Raw genomic sequence first — 12773 nt, 5'->3', positions numbered from 1 at the left:
GACTGGGACTCAAATGTGAAGATGGTTCAGGACTCTCCACAAATTGTGGAATTGGCAGCAGTCGTTCGAGCGTTTCAGTTGTTCAAGCAACCTCTCAACTTGGTCACAGATTCCGCATATGTTGCGGGTGTGGTCAGGCAATTGGAGGGTTCGCTTTTGAAAGAAGCCAACAATGAAGTTTTATATTCATACTTAGCAAGCATGAAAACATTGCTAGAGAGCAGGGAACATAAATACTTCATCACTCACATCAGGGCTCACACAACACTTCTGGGATTTCTAGCGGAAGGGAACGCTCGAGCAGACAGGTTGACGATGCCCATTTCATAGACACTCCCAGACATTATTGAGCAGGCAAAATTAAGTCATGCATTTTTTCATCAAAATGCACAAGCGCTGATGGAATCCTTCCGTCTCACAAAAACTCAGGCGAGGGAGATCATCAGTGCTTGTCCAGACTGTCAACTTGTGCAGCCGCCAGCTTCAACAGGGGCGGTCAATCCACGAGGGCTGCAAAGTCTTCAACTATGGCAGGCAGATGTCACAAAGTATCCATCATTTGGGAGGCTCAAAAATGTTCACGTTTCGGTAGATACATTCTCGGGAGCAGTTTTCGCTTCAGCACATGCAGGGGAAACAGCAGATCATGCTTGTCGTCATTTCCTGCAAGCATTTGCATCATTAGGCGTGCCTCAGGAGATAAAAACAGATAATGGTCCAACATATACAGGCAGGGTGCTTGACAAGTTCCTGAAAAGGTGGGGTGTCAAACACACGTTTGGTATTCCACATTCACCTACAGGTCAGGCAATCATTGAAAGAACACATCATACCCTGAAATCCTTTCTGGACAGGCAGAAAAGGGGTGAGCCAGAGGCCACGCCTCACATGAAGTTAAACAAAGCATTGTATGTGTTGAACTTTCTCAATAGTTCATCTTCAGAGCCCAATTCACCCATCTTGAGACATTTTGCAAACAGTTCTCAGGCAAGATTAAGGGAGAATCCTTTAGTCTTGGTCAGAAACCCTGAGTCAGGACAAATAGAGGGTCCTTTCAGACTAATCACTTGGGGCAAGGGTTTTGCTTGTGTTTCCACAGGGCGAGGTCCGAAGTGGGTGTCAGCGCGGCACGTGAAACCGTTCCGGACGCAAGAGCAGGAAAGCACCGATCCCGGAAGCAGAGAGACGAGTACCCAGACAGAAGAGGAAGTTGAAGTTACAAACAGCAGTTCGGAGAAGACAAAAGAATAAAAAGACTTTGGGGATTTTTCTTTCTTTGGGGAGAAAAAAGGTTTGGGAGGAAAAAATGGCAATGTTATGTTACAGGAATGGGATCATAAGGTTTGTGATTCTCATGTGTTCCATTTCATCATCAATTGCTTCAAATGACGAAGCAAATTTGCCAGTTAAACAACCAAAAAAGAATGTTTGGGAAGCTTTAGCTCAGGCAGCGAATTTAGATAGTATTTGTCTAACTCACTCCAGACCAGGGAGTCCATTTTCGGCATGCATGATTGGGATGCCGGTGGAAGAATGGCCAATTCCAGGGCACGCTCCAGTCAAAATCTCACAGGTTGTTAAAGATCCTGTGACGGAGTGGCGTGCTTGGACGCATCTTCTTCCTGTGGATTCTACTGAGCCTCAGGAATTGGAGATTTTTGGGTCCATGACAATGGAATTGTGCATGCAATTCGGAATCTTAAATGTGGCAAAAAATAAGACCATTGATGTCACACCAAATCATGAATATTATAAAAATGCATCAGCTTGGTGCAAAAACACAATAACAACTACAGGGTCACTCCAAGTTCCAGTGCAATTGCCAAAGGGATTGTTTTTGATTTGCGGGGACAGAATTTGGTATGGTGTTCCTGCGAATGCAATGGGAGGTCCATGCAGCATCGGAAAGATTTCAATGTTGTCACCAGATTCAAAAATGCTAAAAAAGTCAAAACGCAAAGAAAAAAGAACATGACAACATTATAGCACAAATTGCGATGATACAGTGTACACTTGGGACAAGACAAGGAGAATTGCAACAGCAATTTTCTCACCTCAGACAGCGTCGGGGGTGGCCTTGACTCAATTGGACCACATGGGTTGTTGGTTGAGCAAACATGCTCAATCAGTCTCTCTTGCACTGAGTGACATGTTGAAAAACGTGAGCAGTGTAAGACAGGCAACTCTGCAAAACAGGGCAGCGGTCGATTATCTGTTGCTTGCCCATGGACATGGATGTGAAGAATTTGCAGGGATGCGCTGCATGAATCTCTCAGACCATTCACAATCAATTACAGAAAACATCAAAAAGATAAAAGACAGCATAGAAAAACTTGGTGAGATCACTGGATCATGGACTGATGATGTAGTAAAGTTTTTTGACCTTTCTCCCATATGGAGAGAGCTCTTGAAGGTAGGATTTTATATTTTGTTAATTCTTGAGGTTCTCATAGTCTTCATACCATGCATCCTTTTGAGTGTACGGCGCATTGTACGTTCGATTACAAAGGAAGTGCTTTTTGTGCAAACAGAAGGGGGAGATGTGGGAGCTCAGCACATCACTCCTGATGTCCAGAGCTACCGAGAGAACCCTTGGGGGGCTCGGGAGTCCTGGAATGTTGCCAAAAGCACTTGGTGGCTTGATTTTGATCCATCTAGAGATGTGCCACCGATGTATGAGGAAATGGAACCTGCGAGAACCACTCGGATGTAAATGGTGAAGGGAAGATATTATTATAGGGTGAATCACAAATTTTGGGGTTTTGGTACAGGGGGGTTGTAGAGACAAGATGGAGGAATCAGGGTGTGCCACCAGGCTTTTCCTTCTTCTTCCTGTCTTCCATCTTCTGGGGTGGTGTTGGCACTTGTGGATTGGTCTGGGATGAGGGTATACTTAGTGACGAAGATGATAGGTATTGGGGACAAAAATGTAAATATGATATACGTAGTTTTTGTTATAAAAGATGCGGCCGCCTTAGGGGTGGGCAGAGTGCCTTTGGCTGCCGTGCTGGTCAGATCCTTCAGGCAGGGAAAGGACTTTTTAGATAAGAGATAACAAACAATACTGAAGACCGAAAAAACCTAGCGTCCAGTCTCATCCTTTGAAGCCCAGCGTGCAAGAACCATCCTAAGCGTGTCTGGGGGCAGAGACAAACAGCCGACCCCAGACTTTGTGTTTTGTGCTTCTTGCAGGGCTGAGAAAACCACAGGAAGGGAATTTTTCTACCACAGAATTTTCACCTTTGCAGCATCTCTAAAGCTGCCAGAATCAAAGCCAAGGGGGGTGGGGGGGACCCTGGGCTCCTGGCTGCCACCTGGGGCTTGCCAGAGCAGGGCTGGTTAATGGCCATCTCTCTCTGCAGTGGGGCTGGGCCATGGCTGGGCCCTACCCTTGAATGGACACTGCAACAACATCAGCCACTCCACAGTACATATCACTGTCCCAACACTGGCAACATCACAATATTTAATCAACAATATAATCAATAATGTAATATTAATTCTTACAATAGCCAGGGAAAGTCAACTTCCATTCACTTGTTTCTCACAATACATACCAGTAAAGAACTGTTATTCCAGTTCCCACATCTTTTCCTAAAAGCCCTGTAATTTCAAAGTTCTATTAATTCAGAGAGAAGGGTGTCGTGTTTTCCATTTCTTCCTTGACAGAGCTGAACAAAGAAACACCATTTCTGCCAGTTTAACCAAAGAGCTGCATTTTTGTCCCAGGAGCAGGGAACCGGGTCCTGTGCCCCCTTGGAAGTGGGACGGGGAACAGTAAGCCAGAGCACTGGGAGGGGGATTGCAGAGCCACTAAGCACAATGGGGTTAAGAAGAACAAATATGATTTTGATTTATGTCTCAACATATGCTATACATGAAGTGAAAAATTACTCCATGGGTTGTACACGTATTGGGAACCCTGTCCCCCAGTGAGGCTTCACGCAACAGATGATCAGGGGAGAGAAAGCTTCTGTGATCAGGCTGTGAGTGACCCCCCACTGGCTGGTGGGACACATGCCTGGAAAAATGTCTGGGAAAAATACTAGAGAAATCGGACTATGGGAGGAAACCTTGCAAATAAAAGCAGCAAACTGTGACATAACATGAGCCTTTTGCTTTGGATTCCTTCGAGGGATCAGGGGCTTGCTCAGAGGGTCAGCTTGGCCCTCTTCCCCTGTGGGATTCACATTCTCTGAACCTGGGAGAAGCAGTGAGACAAACAAAAAAGATCAAAACAATTCTTATCTCATTTACTCCTCCTGTGTTCACAAGTAGAATGCATTGTGGAAGATTGTTTACCTGAAGGGAATTGGTAATTGGATTGTGGTGTGAGTGTTTTATTCACTGACCAATTGAATCCGGATGTGTGTGTGTCGGGACTGTTGGCTGACAGTCATGAGATTCTGTGCAGTTGAGTGCAGTTGACTCATTGGCATATTCAGTTTAGATGTAATGTAATATAATATAGAATAATTTAGTAGGAAAAAGTAATTAATTAGCCTTCTGAAAAGACGGAGTCAGATGCACCATTCCTCCCGGACATGGGGCAAAAGTATCACCAATGCTCCCCGCCCTCGCCTTTTCCTCCCGGTGGTCCTTCTTCCCTATCTGCACCCCTTCTTCCCTGCTTCACTGCTTCCACAAGGCAACTCATTCCTGCTCGTCCTGGAGATTCCTTCATTGCCTCCCCCAACGGAGCAGATGCTGCCTGCACCCACCTGCCTCCTCTGCCGCGTTTCCCATGCTGCCCACAGCACTGAGCCTGCTGCACCTGCCCACCGCAGCACCAGCCCACGGCAGCCAGCCCAGAGCCAGCAGTGCTGCAGCACTAGCCTGCAGCCAGCCTGCAGCAGCCAGTCTGCAGCCATCGCTCGCCAATGCCAAACACACGACGGTGCTGTCGCTTGGAGATCACATCCAGACACTCACAAAAGCTATGTGGGCTCACCGTGGCTTGCAGCACACACACTCCATCTGCTGAGCTGATGCCCACAGAGCGTCGGGTTTCTTGTGGTAACGCTGTCCCTGTCTTCTGTTTTTCTCTCTATCCTTTTCCCTTTCTACTCCCTCTCTCCTGCTTCGGTAAGAACATTTACCCCCCTTATCAATAAACAGTTCTCAGATATAATATTGCCACGTTTGTGCTTCATTTTCATCCGAAAAAACTTTCAGAAGGAATCCTCCCCGACTCCCACTTTTACAGCGGGATGGGACAGGGGTAGTGAGAGGGGGAATGGGGAAGCCCTGGATGTACTGCAAGCACTGTGGGGAGACAATGGGGCAGTCACTGAGGGTACTTGGGCACTTGGATGGGGCTGGGGAGCCCCTGCAGGTATGAGCAAAGGGTTGGGGGAGCCCTTGAGGGTACTGGTAGAGAAATAGGGAGCACAGGGTGCCTAGTGTAGCCTCCCCCTGACCCATGACCACCTCCCTTGGAAGGATGGGCCACCACAGGAGCCATGGAGGGAGCATCCCCAGTGCATCACAACTTCTGGTGGAGATTGTCATAGATGTCACTGGGTTCCCATGGTTGCCTGTGCAGCTTCATGTATGTTGGTGGAGGATCCTCCACCGGGGTTGCCAGGGGGTCTGGGGGGGCCCTGTGGGAATACGGGGGTGTGTGGAAGGGGATGGGAGGTGCTGGGGGTTTGGGTAAAAGGTGTATCATGGCTGGAACATGCACTTACCTTTCCTGATGCTTCTTCCATCTGCAAAGGAAAACTGGAGGGGTGACTTTGGACACCCAGGGGCCCCCATCCACCCTTGGGAATCCTGAACCACCTCCAGACAAACAGTTCTCCCCAGGCCCGCCCAGTATCCCTGAATATGCCACTCACTCCAACACCCTGAGCCCCAAGAACCCCAAGCCTGGCAGGGAGGGGGACCCCTGATAGAACCCCCAACATCACTGCACAACCCTCCAACATCTCCCCAGGGCTCTGAACCATGGTCATTGGGGGCTCAGCCCCTCCCAAGTCAGGGGCTGTGGACCGCCCTATGGCCCCCTTCTATGGGGCCTATCCCACCTCTCCCCATGACCTCCGTCCCCCCCATTTTCACCCACCTACATGGTGCCACCAGTGCCAGGCCACAATGACAGCCACGAGCGGGACCAGGAACAAAAGGGCCCCACCGACCCCTGTGGCCACTGTAAGAAACAGAGGGGGACACATCAGGGTCACCCATCACCCCAGGAGTCCTACACTTCCGGGTTGTTATGAACAAAAAAAAGTTACCCTTTTTTTTAAGAGAAGAGGCTGCAGAGGAGTTATGAGTTGAGCTGGGAATTGGTCGCTGGTCAAGAGTTCTTTGTTAGTGAAATGTTGTAATCACCTCTTGAGTATCCTTAAGTATCGCCGTTTAACTCTCTATTGTGGAGAATTCTTGTTTTTCAGAACCACCCTAGCCTGTTGCCAGGAGGATGACAACCTCCCCTCGGAAGGTGGGGAGAGGGAGATATTTGCATCTCAGGAGACATGCAAATTTATCTCAAAACCCAGACTGCACTGGGACGGGACCTTCACCAAATCCTGGAAAATACCCCAAAAGAGACAAGCCAAAGCAGAATTGAGAAGTCAGGGTGATGTCTGGACAGCAAGGCTGAGGTCCGAAGCCGGCAGAGACGCTTGAAAACCTCAGTCACTCCTCGCCCCAACTACAAACGATGGCAGTCAGACCCAGGAGCCCTTGGACTGAAAACCCACATTGAAAACCTGGGTATACTGCCACTGCCTTTGCATGGATAGGACTTCTGGCTCTGCCCCCTAGGGGACCGAGCTGCGAATCCTCTTCTTCCGAGTCACTGCTGGGAGCCGTGGCAGAACTCTGTGGATCTGTGTGGGAGCTCAGCACATCACTCCTGATGTCCAGAGCTACCGAGAGAACGCTTGCGGGGCTCGGGAGTCTTGGAATGTTGCTAAAAGCACTTGGTGGCTTGATTTTGATCCATCTAGAGATGTGCCACCGATGTATGAAGAAATGAAACCTGTGAGAATCACTCAAGCGTAAATGGTGAAGGGAAGATATCATTATAGGGTGAATCACAAATTTTGGGGTTTTGGTACAGGGGGGTTGTAGAGACAAGATGGAGGAATCAGGGTGTGCCACCAGGCTCTTCTTTCTTCTTCCTGTCTTCCATCTTCTGGAGTGGTGTTGGCATTTGGGGATTGGTCTGGGATGAGGGTGTAGTTAGTGACGAAGATGATAGGTATTGGGGACAAAAGGTAAATATGATATACGTAGTTTTTGTTATAAAAGATGCGACCGCCTTGGGGGTGGGCAGAGTGCCTTTGGCTGCTGTGCTGGTCAGATCCTTCAGGCAGAGAAAGGACTTTATAGATAAGAAATAATAAACAATTCTGAAGACTGAAAAAACCTAGCGTCCAGACTCATCTTTTGAAGCCCAGCATGCAAGAGCCATCCTGAGCGTGTGTGGGGGCAGAGACAGACAGCCAACCCCATAGATCTGCCAAACCCTTCATTTTGAGCTGATCACTTTAATAAAGGCATTAAAAGGAGGAAAATCTCCTGCCCCTGTTTATTTCACAGGTGACCCTGTATTACCCCCACTGTGTCCCCGTGTGTCGCTGCATCCCGCAGTGTCACCTCCAGGACACCAGGGATGGTGGTGGAAATGGCCACGGGTACTGTGGGGGCAGAGACAGGGCTGAGGTCACAGGGAGGGGCTGGCAGCCGGTGTGGGGCATAGGGACAGGGGGGATGGATATGGTGGTGGCTGTCGGGGATAGGGTCACACCCCGGACGGGCGAGGGGACAAGGCGAGTGATGGAAGGACCCAAGAAATGTGTCTGGGGGACATGGATATACGCAGGCAGGGGATCCGAGGAGGCTGTGGGGCCTCCCCGTGCCCATCCCTGCACTCACTGCGCACTGTGATGCGGAGCCGGGGCGCTGCTCTTCTGCACGGCCCAACCCCCCCCCGCCCCCCCCCCTCCCTTGGAGCGCACCTCGCAGCTGTAATTCCCCGACTGGGAGACCCCCACGGCAGGCACCAGCAGCTGCGGGGACACCTGCGGCCACCCACCACCTGGCTGTCCCGGTAGAACACGTACAGGAGGGGGGTTCGGGGCCGCAGGGGGCTGGGGGTGCTGAAGCAGCTGAGAGACAGAAGGGACCCCAGGGTGGGCTCAGGGGGACCCTCCAGCACAGTCACCGTGCAGAGCTCAGGGCAGAAGAGGGGAGGGGAATTTCTGGCCCCGAGTTCCTGGGGAGGGACTGTGGGGGTGTCAGGGTGGCAGTGTGGGGTGCTCACCCTGCACTGTCACTGTCACCGCCACTGATTTCTGCCCCCCCCAGGATTCCACCCATCCCCCGCAGTGGTAACGGCCACTGTATTTCAGCTGCAGATGGGACAGGGACAGCTAGGTGCCATTGGGGAACACCCCCAGTTTTTCTTCCCTGTGGTAGAAGGACACCGAGGTGATCGAGTTGTCTTGCCAGCTCCGGCAGCGCAGTGTCACCATGTCCCCCTCCAGGAGAATCTGCACCGGCACCTGCAGCACCAGGCAGTCTGGGGGACGGGGGGTCCTGCCACATTTCTGGGATCTGGAGGGTCCCCATGCCACCGGGACCTCCCCATTAGGTCACACCCAGCGCACGAGGGGTCCCAAATACCCACATGGGTTTGCCCACACTGGGATGCTCTGGGATATCCCCAGACCAGGGGACAGGCTCTGGTCACACCAGGAGGTGACCCATGGAGCAGAGCACACCCAGAGCCTTCAGGGTCCCCACGGGTGCCAGGCTGGGGACATCCAAACACCTTTCACCATCTGAGATGTTCATGGTGGGGCTGAGCCCACTGCCAGGCTTATCACACTCATAGGTGCCACTCAGGGTGACAATGAGGCAGTCACGTCTCTGTTGCCACTAGAGCCACCTGTCCTTGTGCCAGGTGGTGGCACTGGCGATCCCCGAGCCCTGGCATGTCAGTGTCACTCAGTCCCATAACACCTCCGGCCTCCAGGGGGGCTCCACAAGGAGCTGGGTGGTCTGGGCACCTGCGCATGACAATGGACACGAGCCTGCCAGGGCCAGCGTGGGGCTGGGGACAGTGGGGTGGGGACATGGCATCCGCTGAGGACTCACCAGTGAGGCTGAGGGTCTGGGCTGAAAGGGAGAAGGGACAGGGCTGGGTGAAGCTGGCACTGCAGGAGCAGTGGCACAGGGGCACAGGGTGTGGGGCTGTCCCCGAAAGGTCTCCGAGTGTGGCACATAAGTCTGTAGGACAGGGACACAGCAGCCAACCCATGCTCAAGCATGGGGACCCTGTGCTGGCACAGGTCACCCCTGCCAGCCCCACAGCCACATCTCCAGGGCCCTGTGCCCATGTTCCCTTTCCAATGGCACTAGTTCCCATGGCCCAAGCACATGTTACTTGTCCCCTTGTCTCTGTCCCTGCATCCCTGTGTCCCTGTCACTGCCTGGCAGCTGCCCCAGCCCCAAGGTTCCTTCTGCCACATCCTTGTCCCCATATCTCTATCCCCCTGTCCCTGTCCCCACATCCCAGTTCCACTCTTCCTGTCCCCTGTTCCTGTCCCCACGACCACCCTACAACTCTGGTTACACTGGGCTCCATGCCCTGCTGGCATTGGGGACTTCAGAGGACCCAGCAGCCCCCTGTGCCCCCTCCCCTCCTCATCCCTGGCATGTCAGACCCGTGCCTGGGTCACTCACCCCACAGGAGCAACGCCACCTTCCTGGCCATCTTGCTCTCCCCAGCCATGTGGACTGGCTGTCACTTGCTGCTGTGGCCACCGCTCCCCTGGCTGGCGGCTCTTCGGTAGAAGGGGAAGGAAGTGAGGTCACGTCTCGTCCCCACGTTCAGGTGGCCCTTAGTGGGGGCTGGGTGGCCACAAGCTGGGCACAGGCTGGGGGCATTATGGGATAGTCTGGGGACATGGTGGGGGATGCTGTTGCAAGGATTTGGGGGCTCAGGGTATGTGGGGAAACAAGGAGGGGAGTCCAGGAGAATGGGGGTTCAAGGGAGCTGGGGTCTCCATGCCTGGGGGTAATCAGGGATGGAAGTGCTGTGGGAACAGGGTAACCAGGGATTTCAGGTCGTGGTATGTGGGTGCCAGGGTTGGGGGTGGAGAGGAACAAAGGGGGCTCTTGGGGATAGGGGTTCTGGGGGAAGAAGCAGCCGATGGGATGGGATCAAGGCAATAGTGGTCCTTGGCAATGGCAGTCCTGGGATGGGTCTCCCCAGGGAGAAGAGACCAAGGCAATGAAGGTCCCAGGGGAATGGGGAATGCCAGGGATTGGCAGTGGCTGGGTTGGCATGGGGGTCACAGCTCCTTCATGAGGTGCCTCAGATTTTGGGGTGACTCAGAGCCCAGCACAGCACCCATCCTGCAGCACCCCAGGGCTGTCCTGTGATGCTCTGGGTCTCTGCCCCACACAACCCTGGGTCAGGTCCCCCCATTTCCTGGCTCAGCCATCCCAGGCAACACTTGATGCCCAATAGGTTCAGACAAAATTATACATCTAGAGAATAAAAGCAAAAATCTTTCCCACACAATTTTTTCCCTAATAAAGAACATACTCAGCAAGAATCAAACTGACAAGGTATAAAATTCTCTGGTTTATAGAATCCATTGCTCTCCCTGTTGCAGAAATGATTGAAAATTATATTCTAGTTAAGAGATGCCTAGATTAGTGAAACAATATAAAGTTAGCATAAGTAGCAGTAGTTATGCTAAGGCCCCATAGGCCCGGTAAACTTCAAGTGAACTTTAGTGCTTTAGTGCCAGGTAGATCGGAGGATGTATTATCTAGAGAATGTACTAAACCTTATCTATGGAATGCACCTTTTGGCTGAGTAACGGATGTCATGGTGTACCTAATAAATCTCTGTATGCTATCTCTAAAAGCGTGCAGGGAGATGTTGGGTGTATCATGACGTTGATTAAAAATGCTTAGCAATGCACATGGAGTAAATGAAGCAATCATGTTAAGAAAGATATATAAACCCTGTAAATTCTGTGGCAAATTGGGGCTCTGACTTTGGACAATAGTCCTCAGGTCCCCAGGGCCCTCAATAAAGCACCGCATAAAACAACTTTGTTGTTTTGTGTCTTTCTACTCGGATCGGGCAACAGTTTTCTGGCGACCGCGGCAGGACTCCGAAGGTGGCTGGGGCGGCTCACGTCCTGATCCACTCCACGCCGGCACCGAGGGATTCTCGGGGAGTCATCGGTTCGTGCCCGACCCCTGCGCCTGTCGGACGACTGTGAGGAGGTAAGCCCGAAGGTGCTTTATTTCTGATATTGGTATTGGGGTGCCTGTCCATAAGACGAGGTGGTAATCCTCGCAGGATTGGGCTAAGACGTCTGGTTGGGAAGCCTAGGCGCCGGCTGTCAGACGCGGCGAAAGCTGCGCAGGTCCGGCACTTGCCACTCGCGGCGACGAGAAGCGGCAAGATTAGTTTTGGTTGGTTTGGTATCTAATAATAATCACGCTGTTGTTTTTGCTGTTTATTTTTGCTGTTTATGTTTGGAATAATTGAGCTATTGATATTTATAGTTTTGTTGGTGGTGCTTAGTGTTGTATTTGCTGTTTGCTTTTGCTGTTTATGGTTGGAATAGTCGAGCTATTGATATTTATAGTTTTGCTAGTTGTGCTTAGTGCTGGTGTGTATTGGTGGTTGCGGCTGATTGCTGTAAAGTTATTGAAGTAAGATGCCATTTAAAGCGTTTAAAACTATGGCCCAGTCTAACAATAACATACCGGGAAATACTCCGCTAGGTTGCTTATTGAAGCGGTGGAGGAGTGAAAGATTTTATCAAGATTTGGAAAAGGAAAAGATGATTGATTATTGTAATCATTGGTGGCCGGAATATGAAAGGGTAGGACCGGAGTGGCCGGTGAATGGGTCTGTGGATTATGAGGTGATCACTCCTTTAATGCAGTTTTTAAGGCGAAATGAGAAATAGGATGAGGTGCCGTACTTGGGTTTATTCTATCTCCTAAGGGAGAAAAAAGAGTAGCAGAAGGAATGTGGAATAATGGTTTTAGAGTTAAAGAATGCGGAATGCGGAGGGTGCAAAGAAAAATCTAAATGTACTCAGTGTTTGGCTTTAACCTCCCGACTAGAAGAGGATTTATCCCCGTTCGTGGCTCCCAGTGTTCCCTCAGCCCCTGCTCCGGTTTCCCTTTCTTCATACCCGCCGCTACCTAGAGATAGTAGTAGCGATGATAGTGAAGAGGAAAAACCGGGGGAAAGTAAGAAGGAACGTAGAACTATACAAATACAGCCTCATACTCCCTCTCCCGGCCCTTCTGGAAATGTGCAAAGAACTCCTCTTGCGAATAGGACAAGGCAAGGGCGAAGAAATCTTGGGGAACCTAAGTTAATAGCTCCCTTGAGGGAAGCAGTGAGACCCCAAGGGGATAGGGTACTGATAAAGGTGCCCTTTTCCCCCGGAGATCTGGTTATTTGGAAGCAGTCTGCAGGAAGCTATCGGGAGGATCCAGAAAAGATGGCGCGAGCGGTAAAAATGATAATTAGAACGCAGAACCCGGACTGGAATGATTTGCAAGTGTTGTTGGACACATTGATGGATTCCACAGAAAAGGAGATGGTTTTAAAAGCAGCAAAGGAGAGAGCTAGAGAGGCTATAAGGTTACAGTTAGCAGGAAGAACTGTTAATGATTTGGTCCCGAGTGAAGATCCGAGATGGGATCTGAATACAAGCGGGAGTATGAGCGCAATTAAAGAATACCAAGAATTGTTGCTGAAAGGGATCAGA

General features: G+C 50.9%; 1 pseudogene; it reads right to left on the bottom strand.

Moving 5' to 3' along the window:
- The window catches only part of LOC132340110 (Fc receptor-like protein 2), a 29261-nt pseudogene extending 19531 nt beyond the window's left edge, over positions 1–9730 (bottom strand).
- Positions 9731–12773: the final 3043 nt, after the last annotated feature.

Source organism: Haemorhous mexicanus, chromosome 31 (assembly GCF_027477595.1).
Source record: "Haemorhous mexicanus isolate bHaeMex1 chromosome 31, bHaeMex1.pri, whole genome shotgun sequence".
NCBI lineage: Eukaryota > Metazoa > Chordata > Aves > Passeriformes > Fringillidae > Haemorhous > Haemorhous mexicanus.
This window is presented reverse-complemented; position numbering and strand designations above follow the sequence as displayed.